The following is a 14,642-nucleotide window of genomic DNA, read 5'->3' as shown; positions in this document are numbered from 1 at the left end:
ATCTGCTTATGGGTATACCTCACCCGTGTGAATCACAGAATAAAAAAAAAAAAAAACCAAAAAACTCCCTGTCATTAAGTCATAACCACACACATATACAGATTCCAAAAACAGATCCAAAAAACAAACTTTACTTTCCACAGACAATGTCCTGTAAAGCAGGGACTGCACACTCCAACACTCATAGGGGCTAGATGGGTAACTTAAATAGTCAACAGTCCATGGACCAGGTGAGATCTGTGGTAGACCAGAGAACACATTTTGCATGGAAAAAGGGCACTTGGTGCTTGCCTCCAGACAATTGTTACCATGTGGGATTGCTGGCCCTGTATTGCCAGACCTTCTGATATTTTTAGAGAAACTAGAAATCCAGATTTTCAGGTGACCTTTCCTTACTTAATCTTTTAAATAATAATGCCCATATTGGGGCCATGTATACTTTGGGCTATAAATCTGTTATCTGCATCTAAATTTAGAGAGAAAGAATAGTTTTCTAAACAGCCCCATGATTTCTCAAGTTGCAACAAAGTTTCATCATGATGGAATCAGTATTTAACATAAGGATTCAGATCATGTGATTTTCCTTCATCTTCTTTATCTTGCTTTCAGACTTGGACATTTTAAGGACAGTTAGGCCTCAAAAGAGGCAGTTCATTAGTCATATATTTCTTATTTATTATTTGTTATGTATGAAATATTTCAGACATTCAACTAAATCAGAGAAAACAATATAATGAATGATCATACTCATTACCTAGTCTAAGACATAAAACTTGACAAGTGAGTAAATTGGTACAACCTCTATAGAGGCCACTGGCAACATTTATGAAAATTAAAATGTTTCTACTCTTCATTACCATAATTTCACTGTGCTCCTCTTCTCAATAATATTCAGTTACAACAAGCACTGCCTCTGTCCTCAGTAATCACTATCCTGAATTTAGTGCTTATGATTCCCAGGTGATGCTTTTATATTTTTGATATGTATTCATAAGTGATACTGTGTATATGGTAAAATTTCTTCTGAAACATTGTTTTTCTTGAGGGCCCTATGTCTTTTCTTATCTGTCTGTGTTGTATGTCCCATTTCAGTATTTACTATTGCCACTGAGATCAAAGAATGGGCCCTATTGTTTTGGGTTCTCAACGTTATGTTTCGTGAGATTTATCCATTTGATATATTTATTGCTAGCTCCTTTTAATAGCTATAGAGAATTCCATTGTAGGAATAAAACAATGTATTTAGCCATTCTTCTGAGAAGTACCTTTAAGGTCTTTCCAATTCTTAACTACAAGCAAGGCTGAAACATTCTTTTACATGCTTTCTTCTGCACATGTGGCAAGTTTTTTAGGGCAGTGATATTCAAAGTGTGCTCCTAGACCAGCAGCATTGGCATTAGCTGGGAACATATCAGGAATGCAAATTCCTGGGTCGTACCTTAAGGGAATTTGAGACTCTGGGGATGGAGCATAGCCAGCTGTTTTAAGAAGCCTTGCACGCTAAAGTTTAAGAACTACAGCTCTAAGGTAAACCTAGGAGATGTATTAATGGCTCACGGAATAGGCACATCATTAATTATGTGTTTTAAAAGTTGTTTCCAAGGTTGTCGAAGCAATTTATAGGCAGGAGGTTTTATGTTATCTGATAGGGCAATTAGGTGGTAAAATATACTCCAGTGTCTTAGAAGTTAAAGGAATGCAGTAGTAACAAATGAGTAGCATAAAGAACAATGGTTTAGAATCAAAAGAACAGAAATAGACCCCCAAAATGTCCAGAAGTTTAGCATGAGAATATGGGGCCATCTTTTCTCAGAAAAGATTAACTTTTCTCTGCTTCTGTTTAGACAGCTGGGAGACATATGGAATAAGATAAAATGAGGTCCATTTCTAGGTAAACTGCAAATCAATAAATACAGGATATAGACAGGCAGATACTGTGTGTGTGTGTGTAAAATCAAAAAAGGGCTAGGAGAAAAGAAAATATGGAGGATGCCTCCCCCCAGAGTGGGGAAGACCTTTCTCTCTGCCACGTAAAGTTCAGAAGCCATAAAATAAAATTCAATTAAGAAAAAAAAAAACCTTTACAAGTGGCAAAAGAAAAGCGAAGTAAAAATACTCAAATTACACACATGGAAAAAATGGAACCTATCACAGACAATGGACAATTCTCCCTATGGAAAAAGGGCAAAGGATATGAACAGAGTGTTCTCCCAAAATGAAATACAAATCTCTCTCATACATATGAAAAGATACCCAAATGGGGTTGCATTAAGAGAAACTAATTCAAACAGCAGTGAAACAAAATTTGCATCTACCTGATAGGCTAAAATCCAAAATATACTGTGTTGGCAAGGCTGTAGGGAAATAGCAACTCTTGTAAATATTTAAAATTTTAACCTCTAGAGATGCTATCTGGCAGCATTTATCAAAATTAAAATGTATATACTCTTTGGCATCATAATTCTACTCCTAGGATTTTATCCTAGACACAGGATTTCACACGTGTGTAATTTCACATGTGTGAAAGTACATATGTACATGATTAGTCATGGCATTTTTTATAATAGTAAAAAAAGAAAAAAACCTAAATTTCCATTAATAGAGGGCTGTTTACATAAATAATGGTATACCCACACAATGGCATACTTTTCAATTTTTAAAAAGAATGAGGAACTACTTAATAAATGGATTAATATGAAAAGAACTTAGGTGCAAAAGAGCATATATGCTACAAGAATAGGATAGAAACTTCATTCCAGGTATATTTTTATATTTTTATGACATTTGAACTATGTGAAAATGTTACCAATTCAAAATTGTATGTGTCTGTGTATGTTGGAATGGATTTGCTCAGATTGTGTATTAGAGAAATCAACTATATTACATTCACTCCATTAATACAGTATAATATTTAATTAGTGATGTCTAACAAAGGGGTAGATTATGTTGATAGTATACTACCATATTCCACTCTCTAAAATTCATTTGAGAATTTGTTTCCTTTTCTGTGTGACATTCTTGATTTTTTCTGCTGTTACATGAAGCATATTCCAAAATACTCTACCAGAAATTTTTTTATAAAACTCTTCTGCCATCAGTGAAATAATCTACCTCAGAGAATATTTTCACAAGTTGACTTATTTTAATTTATTCTTAGATATTACATATGATTGAACTAGGGTTTTGACTTGGATCCGCCATTTTCCCTCTTCCATGTTCAATAAATCCCTCTTGTTCCCAAATCATCTCTTTCCTGTACCTCTCCCCTCATGCTCTGGTCCATCTCCTTTCCATTGTTTCTTGCTATTGAATACATCTTCCCTTAATAGACATTGAGCGATTTAGCCTGATTTCTTTTCTAAAATTTCTGACATTGATTTCTGATTAAATTATGACCCCAAATAAAATGTGTAAACATCTATTTTTAAAACTTGCCACTTCTTCCCAGGATTCTCAATGACTAATCATAATTGTGTCTATTTACTTTAAAGCAAGAGCATGGATGGGTTAGATCAAACAACTGATTTTTAACCCTCCCACTCCTGGTAAGTTTTCCACTTATCTCAAAGACCATATGCAGGTACATCAACAAGTTATGTGACACTTCCAGGATTCTATCTATACATTTATTAAAACTAGCTATTGGTCCAACGCCCTCTAACACTATCACACGATAGCATTCTGTGACATCGGGCATCTCCTTCAGGTCTTCATTCAAACATCAGTCTCTCAGGGCTGCGTGCCCGGATCATTCTATTTAAACTGATACCTTTTTTCACTCTCAATTCAGGGACCATCACTTTCCATTTTCTTTTGTATAAAAGGTGTGTGTGTGTGTGTGTGTGTGTCTTCATTCTTGTGTGTTCTATTAAAAAACAGATTCAGTTTTTAATAAAAATATTTTCACATGAAAGTAGAGATATGCACATTTACTATAGAAGATCCATGGAAGCAGAATGTTTGGTTTGTTTTCCCTTTTTTTTTTTTGTCCACTGCTATATCTAGAACACTGTCTGGTACATGGAGGCACTCAGTGAATATTTGTTGAATGAAAAAGTATAATTTTCATGGAACCCAAGAAGCCTAAGGACTTCAAATTTTAAACCCAATCAGATTACATCTTCACGTATAATTAAAAGGTTGAGCTAAAATCTATAAATTGAAAATTTTGAATTTAATCATTTCCTTGATAACCATCCACTTTTTACAGCAAATGTTAATGAGAAAGTCAGTTCCGAAACTGGGCCAGCCTGGGAGAAGTACAAGAAAAGAGAAGCCTTGGAGGAAAAGTAAGGGTGAAGATCAAAACAAGAGAAATATAAATGAATATCTAAGCATTCATTAAAGCATTATAGGGTTACCATCAACAACAAAAATGCCAACTGTGCTATAATTACTTTGGTTATAATTTAGAAAAACCTAGATGTCCTCATCTAGACAAAAATGTACTCATGTGTATGCTGATTGAATGTGTTATAGCAATGAGCTATGTATCTAGAGCTCATTTCTAACAGTTTTAGCTGGAGATATTTGAGAAGTGGGCATGCCCAGCACGTTTGAAGACATCATTACAGGATATTCTCCTCTGGAATCTTGAATCGCTCATTTTAAGAGAGTTTCAAACATTTCTGTTCTGAGTTGTAACTAAGGTTAACAAAAGCCCTATTTCCTTGTGAGGATTTGCTCAATTCCCTCTGGCCAGATGGCTTCTATACCCTGGGTTTCCTTCCAATGCTAATCTTTGGTGATCCACAGCTGCACGCTGCCTTGAGTACTTAACCTTCTCTCATTATGCTGTCATCCTGCTAAAAAGGATTCGCCACGGATCAAACCCTAAACAAATCTCTTTTACATAATTGCATCCAGAAATAGAATTGAAATATTACATATGAAAGCAGTAATTAAGCAAAAATTGTATAAAATAAAAGCATAAAAATGCACACTCTGTGTATGACAATCTGTATTTTTTTTTAAGATTTATCCCAAAGAATTACCATTGCAGATAATGATTACTACAGCTTTGTATGCATAGTGCTTGGCAAAGTCCCTGCTATATAGTTACTGTTTTTAATACCATGCCTCCTTAAAGAAAATAATTTTGATAGCTGACCAGGTTTATATGTATAATTAATGATTATGTAATATAAACATATGGTATTAATACAATTAATGAATGCTTGTTGACTGCTAGAATGAATAGTTGTTTGTTTTTTTTAATAAAGTTTGGTGATTTTGTTTTTGTTTTTTCCCCATTACAACCTAATTGTCTCTTCCTCAGTTTTCAGGAGTCACTCTTCACTTTACCACGAATGGCATCCATCTTCAACAACTGGATGTCTGGTCTTGGAACACTTTCTCTTCCCTAGGTATTTCTAAATCACTGAGGAAGGTTGACAGGTTTCCAAAATTATTCTAGTTATCACTGCTGCCCAATGCTTGGTTCCTTGTGGCCAATTTGGTCTCCTTTCTGCTCTGGATCTCCCCTGGAGGCCTGGAAACTTCTTCCCTCAGGCAGTTGCTGCTCTCCACTTTGGTACTTCATGCCAAGCATGGGCCCAAAATATTCCCAAACTCCCCACAGCACAGCTAAAACCAGCCAACATGATTTAACAAGACTTTACTAAAGATTTGGGTAGGAAAAAAAAGAGGAATATAGTGAAAACACACACACACACAAACACTTAAAACTGGATTAAACATACCAAATCTCTCAGTGTTCTTAGGCCAGGCTACTCCACAGTTACTCTGAGACAATTCTCAATGATGGAGCAAGCTTCCATCCAACTATCATATCACAAGGACCACCATATTTCCCTCTCTGTGTCTTCCTACCAGGAAATCTAGACAACTGCTCTCAGATGCCCCCAAAAAGGTGTGAGGGGGATTTCCGGCAACTCTTTCCAGAGTAAAAGTAACCCTTTATAATTTTTATTCTTGATAGAATAAATTTTATTGTCTTGAACTTCCTATTCCAGGATACAGGCTTTAGGTTTGCATAACCTCAGGCCAATTAACAACAAAGCCATTTTCCCTCCAAAAAGAATGTATTATCCATCTATGAGAAAAACTTTCAGCTTTGAAATAATATTGACCTGTATCCCACCCCCATCCACACAAACACTCATACTCACACGTATATTAAAGCCAATGATATGACCAAGTATGAGTCTGGTTTCTTGTACACTGAAATCAACAATACACTCTCTGATCACGTGGGACATGCTCTTCCATTTTATCACGTTTTAGTTATATTTTTTCAAATATTAGCAGAAGGACATGTCTTTTTTTTTTAAGAAGACAGTAAAATAAGAAAATATTTTCAAGCCTATTTTTTTTAAAAAAAGTCATAGTGACAATTTCTTTTACATTTAAAGTCTTTGAAAACTTTGGGAGGAAATGTCCAGAACAAGCTGATATCTAGCAGCTGGAAAAGCCTCTGTATCAGTGTCTCCAAATAGTAGCTTTACATTTGAATCATGTGGAGAAGTTGTGAAAAAATTCTGATACATGAGCCCTACCCCCAGCAATTTTGATTTGTGTGGGGTGTGTCCCAAGCATCAATATTATTGCAGAAGAAAACTCTCTAGGTGATTCTACATGTAGCCAAGATTGAGAATTTCTGTACTACATGAATCCAGTGAAAGGAAGGAGGAGATTACAGATTGTTAGCTGAAAGGACCACCAAATGATGTCAAAAACTCAAAAGTAAAAGCAACAAAAGTATTCTCTGTATTTGATCAGGAAGACAAACTTTTTTTCCCAGAATTTGAGCAAATGTTTACTTGTGTTGCTTTTCCTAGAAAATAAAACCTTTTCCTATGATTTTTAGAAATCCATATCTAAATCTAAAATTTATCTACTTTATTTTCAGAGAAAGAAAACTTCTAAAATTTTACATTGTAAAAGATTGATTTAAAAGTAAAACTAAATATGTTCCACTCCCAATCTGGTGGAATTGAACATCTTGGCCAAAAGAGTTTAACAACAAAAATTTTGTTTCAATTTTTAGGAACATAACCAGTGGTATTTGTTGAACTGGAGACTATTCAGTGTGGATTTAAATGCTGAATTTTTAAATCATAAATAGGGAACATCCAACATTTCCACAAATTAACTCTACTTGTAAAATTTGGGGTTATACAGACCTTGGTACGGTAGGGAATTGGAGACAGATGACAGAGGAAAATGTTAATTTATTTTATACTTTTGAGATACTTAAGATCATTTTTCAGAGTTTAAGTTATCACATTCGGGAACTGTACACTATTGAGATGCACAGTAAGATAGGCTCATGAAGCTTCCAGAAATACTCAACTTAAAGTATACATTGATATTATAGCAAATTTTAAAAAAGGAATTATTTTAAGCAAGTTTTTCTCTTCATGTACAGTTTGGACTGAACTAAGTATGAAGTTGATTTTAATATTAAAGGTTTATCTAATTATCTAGGAGCATCTATCCTATTTTATTTTTCTATTTAATCTTGATTGGGCTATTTTACAACTCTATAAAAGTTGTAAAACTAACTTGTAGAAATTGGATAGCAATACAAATTATTCTTGGCTAATAACAATGGAAATGCATTTCTCCTGTCAAGGAGAATTATTTCTGTTCATAGACAAAATTACAACCCTGAAGTTTTAGCTTTTTATTTTTGATGTGTATGGCATTACCCATTGTATTAGTCTGTGTTCTTCAGAGAAGGAGAACCATTAGATGGAGATACATATACAGACAATACACCAGAGATGCATTAACCCTTTCCCCAGAAGAGGAGGTAAAGTATTCATGAGCCCGCTGGGGATGACAGGGTAGCTGAGAAAAGATGACTGGTATCCACAGAACAAGTCATCCTATCCACTTTATTACTGAAATTTTCCTCTGCTGAGGCAGCAGCAGACACACACAAACACCCCCTTGCAGATGAATGCAGAAATAATGTTTAACCAAATATCTGGGCACCCTTTAGCCCAGTCAAGTTGACAAAATTAACCATCACGCCAGTTTTGCATGTAATTTCACAATCTTACCCCATCACTCTTTCATTTGGTCACTAAAATACTCTTGTCTTTTCTAGATATTTTTGAGCCCAAGTTCCTCTCAAGTTTTCTCACTACTTCTTTAACAAATCTTTGATGTGCTCACTTTATGTGAGTCATATTTTGAACTTAAAAAATTTACACTGTGAGAGTCTTGGGAAGTTTCACTGAGATGTCCATGTGGAACCCATCTTCCCAAACCAATCAGACTGAATTGCCCAGGAAATGCACCTCGTATTTCAAGCAAAGCACATCCTTCCTTGCCTTTTAGAGAGAATGCCAAGCAGTAATAGAAATTACTTACTCTTGTTCCTTTGTTTTAATTTCTCATTCTACGATTTTATTTTCTATTTCTTGATTAAGTTTGATTCTGCTTCTGGTTCGCATAAGATGGCGAAGAATGAAATTCTGTGTGTATGGTCTGAACGTTTAATTATCTCTAGTGGGTAGAAACACAGATTTGCTCTCTCATAGGTGAGAGAGAATAGATTATCTGAGTTATTGGCCTTTTTGTTAGTCTGTTTGTCTATTTGTGATTTCAAATCAATTTAGAAAATATGCCACGCTTATTGGAAAGGAGAACAGCACTCTGGAATCTGGGCCAGTGATTTGTGTGTTTTTGTGTTGAATTTGACCTGTGGCCAAGGTTGTGAACTGAAGCTGCAAACCCTGTACGTGTGTCCATGTCTTTAATCGAGAAAAGCCTTTATTTCTCATTGCGTGAGTGTGAAATATTTTCCCACTCCAGAAGGTACTGCATGAATATATTAGATACAAGTCTAAAAATAAATGACGTCTATTCTGATATAGAAACCAAAAATCATGGACATAATTTGAATATTTCTAGAAAACAAAGTCATAAAATTTCTAATATTTTAAAATGTGCTATATATCTTTAAGAGGGAAAACAAGAAAAATCTTTCTCACCAAAACTGCTAACTCAGAGGCATTTTATTCTTTGAGAAATCAAGTTGGTGTAAACAAGGTGAATCTTGAACAAATCAGACCAGTTTGATAATTTTGGATTAAGAAATCCCCAGCAATATGTAACTTCCCTGACTATCAGCACACAGTAAAACTTTAAAACGTAAAATAGTGTCTTCATAATATTTGGATTTGTTTTCTCATGAAGAGACTAGTTAATCTGAGCTTCTTCAGCATCTTATAGTGGTTTATTAATCAGAAAAACTAATATTATTCCCACAAAATCTTTTTAAAGTTTGTCTACTCAGAGATCCATTTGTACAATCTGCTGCCCTGGATCATGTCTAAGCTAGGATACTGAAACATTGGTTACCAAGCAGTTAATTTTGCGTGGATAAATTGTTATTAATATAAATGTGTTTTAGAGACTGTAAACCCTGCAGGAAGGCCATGAAGGTGAAGAATATTTTCTCACCTTTACTGGAAGACAATTCTCCATGAATCTCCTGCATGTCTGCATGAAGTGTAAAGAAAGGCTTTGGCTGCCTTGTTCTGGGTTATGTTTCCAAAGATATTTGTATAGCAAGCAGGCTTGGAAGACAGAGTTTCTCTCCCGGGGCGGGGGGGGGGGGGGCCAGGCAGGTTTGTTTACAGGCCAGTATTAGTAAATTTCATTTAATTTCCTTGCAGCCTATTAGAAAAGATTTGGGTTCCCTAAATTCCATGTTCCTCAGCTATGATGCAAATCCACTGCAAGCCCAGCGTCCACCTGGTCCCCTTTACCTCAGTCCTTCTAGAAAGTGGTAGGCAAGGACAACTGATGGGGACATGATCATCATGCTGCTTGCTTTGCTACGAGTAATAAACAGTCCATGGTCTCCGACCCAGGAGTGTTGCGTGTTCCACCAGCATCCATGAAACTGCGGCAGGCTAACTTATCAGCCAGCAAGTAGAGTAGCATCTCATACCTCATAGGGTAACATCACAACTCCTGAAAACTCTCAGGGAACCAACAAAACACTCTCCATACCGATGTTGAAGAGAGAAAGAAAACAAAATGTTTTGGCAAATGAGCATTTCAGATTTATATGCAGGTAAAGATAGCCCAAAAGTGAGTACAAAGTCTGGACAGAATTTGACACATATTTATACAGTCAGGTGGGGAGAGAACAATGAAAACTTCTCATATATTCTTGGGAGATGAAATAATGCACATGTGATTACCTCCCAAATATGCTGAGAGAGACCCCTGAGCTAATTCTCAAAGTAAGTGTTTTCAGTTCCAAGGGTCAGAAGCGCTAAGACCTTGCATGGCCAAATCAAAACCTTGGGCCTTTTATCAAGCCAATAATGTTTCAAGGGGACACCTTCAGGAAGAAAGGTGGGGAGGTAGGTACCTCTCTCCTCTTTATTAAAAAAAGAATGCTTGGAATATTACTAAACCATAAAAAAGAATGAAATAATGCCATCTACAGCAACATGGATGGACCTAGAGATTATCATATTAAGTAAGTCAAACAGAGAAAGACAAATATCATATGACACCCCTTATATGTGGAATCTAAAAGAAAAAAAAAGGAAACAAATGAACTTATTTCCGAAACAGAAAGAGACTCAGAGACACAGAATACAAAAGTATGGTTACCAACGTGGAAAGGGGGGTGGGAGGAGGGATACATTAGGAGGCTGGGATTAACATACGCACACGACTGTGTATAAATAGATAACCAACAAGGACCTACTGTATAGCACAGGGAAGTATACTCAATATTATGTAATAACTTATAAGGGAAAAGAATCTGAAAAAGAAATATACATACATATATAAACTGAATCACTGTGCTGTACACCTGAAACTTACACAATATTTTAAATCAACTATACTTCAATAAAAAAAATTTTTTTTAAAATCTCGATCATCTCATTCTTACTCAACCCCCAGGGGAACCACTGGTCAAATCCTCAGGCCATAGTAATGCATGTATCTCAATAGAGAGTATCACCCTTCTCCATTCTGATATTGTTGGTTACTGTAATAAACTAACGACAGCCTTTTCGCGTCACATCAGTAGGTAATTTCTGTCTCCTTTCATGTTTATCTAAAGGCTTTGCTACAGGTCAGAAATTTGATCTTCAAAGAAAAAACAGTCAATACCTCCTGGAAAGAAGTATAGCAGGTGTTTTGACTATTTATACCGGAAGAAATAGATTCATTAGTACCGGCTTTGGAGCTTAAGGTGACACCTCTTAGATGACTGTAAAGATTGCATCAGAGGACGGAGCCAGGAGTTCTTTTTATTCCAGAAGCAGACAACCTCGTGAAAGCAAACTGCTGATGTAAGATCAAGAGGAACAATAATTACGTAATACCAAATGCTCTTATGACAGAATGTGTGGTTGTGTGTGGGTTTTGTTTAGAATATTGTTGATATTTTTGATGAGTATATGAAGCATTCTTCTATCTCTAACCCTCAGTTATTTAGACTATGGTTTTGCAAAATAAAAAAAAAATTCTTTAAATGGTATCTTTTTTTTTTCCTATAAGAAATCTATTAGGCTGATTCTCACACTTTTTTTTTATACTAAACCCTTAATTTCAATGGCAACATAGTTATCTTTATAGGTTAATAGGAATCTGTCTCTTTTAAAAATTGGGATATCATTACACAAATCAACTGTGCAGCCAAAACCATGTATGGGGGGGATCCTATTTGAGAATTCAATTTAAATCAGAACTAGAAGCCCACCAAAGAGCAAGGGTTGTAATTCACGTCTGGAATCTATGTCCACAAAGTGCTCCAGGAAACTGGTCTTGTACCTTCTGTGGATTACAAGAACATAGCCTCACAGGCAGTATAATAGCTCAATTAATTCCCTGCTGGTCAGATCCCTTTAGCAGATTTCCAGAACCTTGAAAAAGTAGAATCCACACACAAACATAGATACTGTAGATGTAACCCTAAGGAGATAAATTCCCTTTTTTCTTTCCTACCCTCAGAATAGAAGAATAAGAGTTATTTAAAATGCAACCAAACCTAACCAAAAATTGAGTGCTTAATCAAGAATAATCTCTGGAGTTTATTTTAGGATCACAAGTAGAGACTGTTGTAACAAAGCATTGTCTAACAGGCCTACCCAAGGATTATCCGATTTTAGACCTTTGTTTGGATTTGTTACTTACTATTGGTTAGAGTATTTTACTACTAATGCCACATAAGACATTATTCAGTTTTGTATATGATTTCATGGTTCTCTCCTACCATTCTTCTATTCGGTCACTATAAATACTTCTGTTTCTTCTAAACTTTTTTTGGAAACAGTTTCACTCCTCTTGTTTGTTCATTAATGTGTTAAATAAATCTTTGACATGTGCTCATTTTCAAAATTCATGTGTTTAACCTCTAAAAGCTATATTTTGACAAAAAATTGAAGGATTTAAACAGTAATGTATAAATAGACTTTTTGATTTAGATATTATATATATATACATTTGATATATATGTTCTTTAATAAATAATCTATATATCTGCCTATTTGAATTTTTATAGTATTCTAATATTTTGGGTTTTAACCTATTCACAAGCTATAAATAAAGCAAACTATTTCATTTTGTCTCTAGAACTTTAGTTTGGTAATTTACCTGGCTTTACACTTTATGGCTATAAAAATGATATATTTTACAATGTTGGGACTCAAAGATTCCCTAGATATATAATTCGCTCAATTTATGCAGTCCACTAAAAAATGAAATTTCCCCCCGAAGCTCTTTAAAAGATTGCTGTATTTTTGGTGCACTAAAGAACAGTGAAATAACTGGCAGTTACCTGTCTTATGCAATTCATTGCATATATGACCTAGATATTACCGTTATAATCCCTGTTATAAATAGCCATTTTCTTTAAAGTATAATTTATCAAGATCACTTTGGATACTTATTTTTTAACTTTTAACTGAAATTTTTTAAGTTGATCTGTTATTTGATTACACTCTAAGTTTATACACTTAAATTTAGTAAGAATTTTACTTTTGTAACTTGATAGCTATGGTGATTAATCACTTAGAAGAATTTTTAACTATTTAAAAATTGTATTTTGAGTTTATATAATCTAAAAAAAAAAAAAAGGACCAATAAAGGTAGCAAGTCCTCTTAAAGAACAAAGCATTATATAATTTTAACTAAGGATGGGAGTTTAGAGGCAATTCAAATTTCAATAACTTTAAATTTCACATCTAAATCCAATGTTTGGATATTAAAATTCACTGGCTCAGGAAAGTCTGTCAAGATGCACAGAAACTTCCTCTCAGTTTAGGAGGGCTGTCCTAAGAATAGGGCTGGCTCTCAGAGAGGACAATTTAGAATTAAAAATAAATCATTGGAGGGGGGGATACGCAGGAGGGAGGAGATGTGGGAACGTATGTATATGTATGACTGAATCACTTTGTTATGAAGCAGAAACTGACACACCATTGTAAAGCAATTATACTCCAATAAAGATGTTTAAAAAATAAATAAATAAATAAATCATTGGCTCTTGACAAAATCTTATTTCTAAAAAAAAAAAAGTCAAATAGTTTGAATGTGTGTGTGCACATGTTTTGAAAGTAGTGCTAATGAGCCAAAAAGTCAATTTATCATAAATACTTTGATGAATTTTTCCAACTCAGATTTTGTTTAAACGGAAAATACCTTTTAAAATAGAGTCTTTCATGGCATTTAAAAAGACTTTACCAAAGCGATCTTGAGGAAGAAGAACACAGCTGGAGGTATCACACTCCCTGAATTCAGACTATACTACAAAGCTAAAGTAATCAAAACAGTATGGTACTGGCACAAAAACAGACACATAGATCAATGGAACAGAATAGAGAGCCCAGAAATAAACTTATGCACTTATGGTCAACTAATCTATGACAAAAGGAGGCAAGAATATACAATGAGGAAAAGACAGTCTCTTCAATAAGTGGTGCTGAGAAAACTGGACTGCTACAGGCAAAAGAATGAAATTAGAACATTTTCTCACAACATGTACAAAAATAAACTCAACATGGATTAAAGACCTAAATGTGAGACCAGAACCATAAAACTCCTAGAAGAAAACATAGGCAGAACACTCTGACATAAATCATAGCAATATTTTTTTGATCTATCCCCTAAGGCAAAGAAAACAAAACCAAATATAAACAAATGGGACCTAATTCAACTTAAAAGCTTTTACACAGCAAAGGAAACCATCAACAAAATGAAAAGACAGCCAACTGAATGGGGAAAATATTTGCAAATGATATGACCAATAACGGTTTAATATCTAAAATATATAAACAGCTCATACAACTCAATATAAAAAAATTAAGAAATAGGCAGAAGACCTGAACAGACAGTCTTCCAAGGAAGACATACAGATGGCCAACAGGCACATGAAAAACTGCTCAACATCACTAATCAGAGAAATGCTAATCAAAACCACAATGAGCTATCAACTCACACCTGTTAGAATACCTATCACCAAAAAGACCACAAATAACAAATGTTGGTTAGGATGTGGAGAAAAGGGAACACTTGTACCCTGTTGGTGGGAATATGAATTGGTGCAACCCTTATGGAAAACACTATGAAGGTTCCTCAAAAAACTAAAAATAGAACTACCATATAATCCAGCAATTCTACTGCTTAGTATATAT

At 34.8% G+C, this 14,642-nt stretch overlaps 1 non-coding gene across 1 annotated transcript; it reads left to right on the top strand.

Moving 5' to 3' along the window:
- Positions 1-13,189: 13,189 nt before the first annotated feature.
- LOC118902930 lies at positions 13,190-13,316 on the top strand. The gene has a single exon (XR_005021643.1).
- Positions 13,317-14,642: the final 1,326 nt, after the last annotated feature.

The sequence above is a fragment of the Balaenoptera musculus genome, chromosome 10 (genome assembly GCF_009873245.2).
Source record: "Balaenoptera musculus isolate JJ_BM4_2016_0621 chromosome 10, mBalMus1.pri.v3, whole genome shotgun sequence".
In the NCBI taxonomy this organism is placed as follows: domain Eukaryota; kingdom Metazoa; phylum Chordata; class Mammalia; order Artiodactyla; family Balaenopteridae; genus Balaenoptera; species Balaenoptera musculus.
The sequence above is the reverse complement of the archived record's forward strand: the minus strand, read 5'-3'. Positions and strand labels throughout refer to the sequence as shown.